This window comes from Elephantulus edwardii, unplaced genomic scaffold, assembly GCF_000299155.1.
Source record: "Elephantulus edwardii isolate Elephantulus edwardi_28Jun2011 unplaced genomic scaffold, EleEdw1.0 scaffold00044, whole genome shotgun sequence".
Taxonomy (NCBI): Eukaryota; Metazoa; Chordata; class Mammalia; order Macroscelidea; family Macroscelididae; genus Elephantulus; species Elephantulus edwardii.
In genome coordinates this window covers 9,948,530-9,954,760 of record NW_006399794.1, presented here as the reverse complement: position 1 = coordinate 9,954,760, position 6,231 = coordinate 9,948,530, and positions in this window count along the sequence as shown.

The window sequence follows — 6,231 nt, the reverse complement described above, 5'->3', positions numbered from 1 at the left end:
TGTTTACAGGTATAACCCCTTACAGAGTGTACTTCTTGCAAAAATTGTCTAGATGTATAGCAATGAATTTTATATGTTTAGGAGAAGCAATTGTCATATAAATTATTTCTTCAATGTCCTCATATCAGTTTCATGCTTACAACTTCATTTTAAGAATTCAAAATAGGACAGTGAGTAATCTTGTATCTGGCTCTGCTCTCATGGACTAATATGCTTTAAACTCACAAGGTACTGTAATAATGACACTGAAATACACTCAGATATATGTGAACACTGGATTATTTGATTAAGTGAGCAAAAGTTGTGTGACAATTATTTTATTAGCCCTCAAAGGTATTAAGATACGTTAAAATTTATATCACTGAAGAATTCATGTTGTTGTTATTGTTGTTATTGTGGTGGTGTGTCATCAAGTTGTAACTGAATTACAGCTGACTCTCCAGTAGAATTTCAGATTCTGTAAATTTCATGGGAGGAGATTGCCCATCTTCCTTACTTGGAGCAGTTGGCAGATTTTAATCACCTGTACTGCCAGTGCAACTCCTTACCCATTAGGCCACCAGAGCTCCCCATGTTGCAGTTATGTAAAATATAAACTAAGATGTATCATAAGTATATTTTTCTCTAAATATAAAGAAGTAAGAAGAGCTCATATATATACAAGTATAGCAATGACTTGAAGAAAAGAGAAATCTGAAAGGGAGAACTAGAAGTTCAGTGTTCTATGCACAACCACAAACAATATGTACGTCTGAAAGAAATGAGTTGAAAGAAATGAGTTGCCTCACTGAATTTCAGAGCCCACGTCAGATAAATTCTTTATCTCTGAACTAAGCTAAGTCATAATAATTCAGTAAAATACTTGTTAAAAAACACACTATTTTGAGTTCTAAGGCTTGTATACCCTTGGTACTGCTAGTGAAGAACTCAAAAGACATGTTGCTTGGGCAAGGTCACTGTCAGGGATTTCTCCAAAACACTGAAGAGTAATGATGTCAGTTTGAAAATGAAGGTGAGCCTGCTTCAAGCCATGGTCTTTTCAATTGCTTGCTGTGCTGCTAAGAGCTAGACAATGAATAAGGATGACAGAGGAAAAATTGATGCCTTTGAGCTCTGGTGTTGTGGAAGAGCACTGACTATTTCACGGACTGCCAAAAGAACTAACAGATAGCCAGAGTATTCCTTGAAGGCAAGGATGGTGAGCTTCGTCTCTCAGACGTTATACATGTTGTTAGGAGATGCTGTTCCTTGGAAAGGGATATCTTGCTTGGAAAGGTAGTAGATCATCAAAAAAAGAAAAGAGCTGCTCCAACCAGATAGATAAATATGGTGACTGCAGCAATGGGATTAAGAGTATCATATATGATAGAGAGCACAGGTTTGGACAGGGTTTAGATCTGATATTTAGAGTTCAGAGTTGCTATAAGTTATACTTGACCGCATAGCACCTAATAACAACAACAAGTGTTTATGAAGCCATCACCTGACTTAAGATAGGTTTGAGTCCAATCGCTGAGTGATTCTACAATACTTTTTAAGTATAGTCAAGAATATTAACCATTCCCTCAAGATGACAATTGAAACAAAGTGAGAAATTTACATTAGTATTAATATAAAAATACTCCTATTCAGCAGAGAGCCAAGAACAAGAGTGAGCTAGGTGTAAGAGCAATCCAGACACAGGACACATGGAATTTGAGGGAGAAATATTATTAAAATAATTAGTTTGAGAACCTCAGTGGGGAGCAGCTTTGCTTCGTGGGAAGCAGTGAGTCTTGGTGGGGAGCAGTGTGCCTTGGTAGGGAGCGGCAAGCCTTGGTGGGGAACAGCAAGCCTCAGTGGGAACAACGATTCATGGTGGGACCCACCCACCATGAGCAAGTAGGACAGCAAGAATTTGAGTGAGGTACTTGGGAGGGGGGGAATCACTGCTGATTATTGGACCAATTGTGGGACCCCTTCATCTTAAGCAGGAGGGAGTGAGGCAGTTGGAGCTTGACTGGGGTGGCAAACCCAGTTCTAGAGGGGAAAACAAAGACTTCCTGGTTTTCCATTCAGGTTCCCCCCTGCATGCACACACACACACACACACACACACCCATGTGGGTCTGCACATGTGTGTCCACCCCTCCCAGACTCCACATGCATCTGTGCATGCGCTCACCTGATGTTCATCCACATGTGCACCCACCCTATGTGCATCTGCACTTGTGCCCACCCTATGTGCATCTGTATATGTGCCCACCCTACTTGCGTCCACCCGTGTGCCTGCCCAACCTTCTTCTGGAGCAGTGACATCAGATGAAGAACAGCTACCATCTCAGGCATGAAAAACTCTACCATAGAAATGCCATGAAAGAAGCAGACTACCTCACTTCCTACACAAGTTCAAAACAAGTTATTACCCCCCAAAAGTGACATAGTGAATTTCTTGAAGCTAGAAAGTGTGATGGAACTATCTGACACAGAATTTAAAAGAACAATGGTTGAATATTTTCAGTGGGTGAAAGACAAACTTGAAGAATTACAGGACACTGCAAGCAAAAACAAGGGAAAGCTTAAAAAAATATCCAAAGCAATGCAGACAAAACAAACAAGGCATTAGAGGCACTGGAAATACAAGAAACCACAATCCAAAATATGAGGTCCAAAGTTTCAGATGCTGTCAACATGATGGAGAGATTAATGAACAGAGTTGAAGAGATGGAACACAGAATCAGTGAATTAGAAGATAGAATTATCAATACTGATCTTCTAGAGCAAAAAGTAGAATCAAAAAGGAAGGAAAAAGAAGAAAACCTAAGAATAATGTGGGATGCCATCAAAAGAAATAACATAAGCATCATCAGAATTTCAGAACAGGAAGAAGCAAGTAAAGGCACTAAAAAACTTGTGGATGAATTACTAGAAGAAAACTTACCAGGCATAATGAAGAATGAGAGAATATATATTCAAGAAGCTGAGCAAACACCATATAGAATAGACCCCCAAAAGAAAAACACCAAGAAATATAATAGTCAAATTTGCTAGAATCAAAGATAAGGAGAGAATTCTGAAAGCAGCAAAGGAGATACAAAGAGTACTCTATAAGGGAGAGCAGATAAGATTAAGTACTGATTTCTCAGCAGACACTATGTAAGCAATAAGACAGTGGAATGGCATATATCAAACACTCACAGAACACAACACTCAACCAAGAATACTGTACCCAGCAAAATTGTCCATCAAATATGAAGGAGAGATCAAGATACTCCCAGAAAAACAGAACCTAAAGGAGTTTGTAAAAACAAGACCAGTGTTGCAGGAAACAATGAGAGATGTCCTTCTTACAGAGGTGCCACAGAAAGTAGGATGGACCAAAGAAACTAGCAACAACACCAAAAAGAATACAACAAATTTATAGCAATAAAACCTTGCCTATCAATAATCACACTAAATGTGAATGGTTTAAATGCACCACTGAAAAGAAAAAGAGTAGCAGATTGGATAAAAAAAAAAAAGCATCAATATGTTGTCTACAACAGACACATCTGAAAAGTGAAGATAAAGAAAGACTACAAATAAAAGAATGAGAAAAAAATATACCAAGTAAATGGCAACCAGAAAAAAGTAGGAGGAGTGATATTAATATCTGATAAAATAAATTTCAATGCAAAAACCTTCACAAAAAAAAGGACAAGGAAGGTCACTACCTAATACTTAAAGGGTCAATAGAACAAGTGGACATGATAATAATAAATATCTATACACCAAATGAAAGACTGGCAAAATATATAAAACAAATATAAACAAAACTGAAAAAGGAAATAGACAACACTACTATAATAGTTGGAGACCTCAATACACCACTCTCAAGAAAAGATAGACCTACCAGAAAGAAACTCAACAAAGATGCTAAAGAATTAAACAATATACTAAACTAACTTTATCTCATAGATATTTATAGGCAAATGCACCCCCCCAAAAAGCACAGTACACCTTCTTCTTCAATGTGCATGGAACATTCTCCAGAATAGATCACATTTTAGGTCACAAGGCAAACATAATTAAATTTAAAAACATAGAAATAATACAAAGAATCTTCTCAGACCACATGCTGCAAAATTAGAAATTAATACCTAGAGGATAAAAGAGAGAAAAAACTCACGTATTTGGAAGATGAACAACATCTTGCTTAAACATGAGTGAGTACTAGAAGAAATAAAAATGAAATTAAAAAGTTTCTTGAAACAAATGACAATGAAAATACCACTTACCAAAAATTCTGGTAAATAGTCAAAGCAGTAATCAGAGGTCAGTTTATAGCAATATGCAAACATATCAAAAGGCAGGAAAAAATGATCATTCACTCTCTAACACAACATTTCCAACAAATTGAAAAAGAACAGCAAGAAAACCTGAAACCTTCTAAAAAAACTGAAATTATAAAAATTAGAGCAGAAATAAATGAAATAGAAAACGGAAACACAATTGAAACCATCAACAAAACTAGGAGTTGGTTCTTTGGAAAGATCAATAAAATCGACAAACCACTAGCAAAACTAAAGAAGGAGAAGACACAAATAATCCAAATAAGATATGAAATGGGCAACATCACAACAGAACCAACTAAAATAAAAAGGCTAACATTGGAATATTCTGAAAAACTATACTCAAGTAAATATGAAAACCTACAGGAAGTGAACAAATACTTAGCAATTCACAATCTACCTAAACTGACATAAACAAACTTGAACACCTGAATGAACAGGCCCATTACAAAAGAAGAAATTGAAAAGGTAATAAAACAACTTCCAGCCAAAAAAAACCACTGGATCAGATGGTTTTACAAGTGAATTTTATCAAATATTCAGAGAAGAACTGACATCAGTTCTACATAAACTATTTCAGAAAATAGAAAAAGATGGAATTCTCCCAGACTCAATCTACGAAGCAAACATATCCTTGTTACCAAAGCCAGGTAAAGACAGTGCAAAAAAAAAAAAACAACTATAGGCCAATATCTCTCATAACCATTGATGCAAAAATCCTGGCCAATAGAATTCAGCGACACATAAAAAAAAAAAATAATTCACCATGACCAAGTGGGATTCATAAAAGGTATGCAAGGATGGTTCAACAAAAGAAAAACAATCAGTGTAATCCATCACACTAACAAAGCAAAGAACAAGAGCCTCATGATCCTTTCAATTGATGCAGAAAAAGCCTTTAACAAAATCCAATACCATTTCCTTATTAAAACACTCAACAAAATAGGATTAGAAAGAAATTTCTTCAGTACAGTAAAAAGTACATACACAAACCCGAAAGCCAACATTGTTCTCAATGGAAAGAGATTAAAAGCATTCCCTTTGAGTACAGGAACTAGGCAAGAATGCCCACTATCACGCCTCCTATTTAATATTGTGTTGGAAGTCTTAGTGATAGCAATAAGAAAAGAGAAGGAAATAAGAGGTACCCAAATCGGCAAAGAGGAAGTAAAATGATCTCTTTTTTGCAGATGATATGATAGTATACTTAGAAAACCCTAAATACTCAGCAAGAAAACTACTTGACATAGTTGACCAATTCAACAAAGTGGAAGGATACAAGAACAACATACAAAAATCAATTGGATTTCTCTACAGTGACAAAAAGAATACAGAGCTGGAGCTAAGGAAAACAATACCCTTCACAATAGCTAATCACAACATTAAAAACTTGGGAATAAATCTAACCAGAAGCACAAAGGATCTAGTCAAAGAAAATTACAAAGCATTCCTACAAGAAACTTGAGAAGTTGAAAAATATCCCTTGCTCATGGATAGGAAGAACCAATATTGTGAAAATGACAATCCTACCAAAGGCAATTTACACATTAAATGCAATCCCAATATAAATACCAATTCCATTTTTCAAAAAAAAATGGAAAAGACAATCTCCAATTTTATGTGGAATGGAAAGAGACCCCAAATAAGCAAAGCACTCCTTAAAAAGAGAAACAAAGTAGGAGGCATCTCACTCCCTGCTACATTGCTGTGGTAGTCAAGACAGCATGGTACTGGTACAATGAAAGACACGTAGTTTAATGGAATAGAATTGAGAACCCAGACATCAGCCAATCTACCTATAGTCAACTCAATTTTGACAAGGAGATTAAATCAGTTAAGTGGGCCAATAATAGTCTTTTTAACAAATGTTGTTGTTGTTGTTATTGTTATTATGTGCCGTCGAGTCGTTTGCGACTCATAG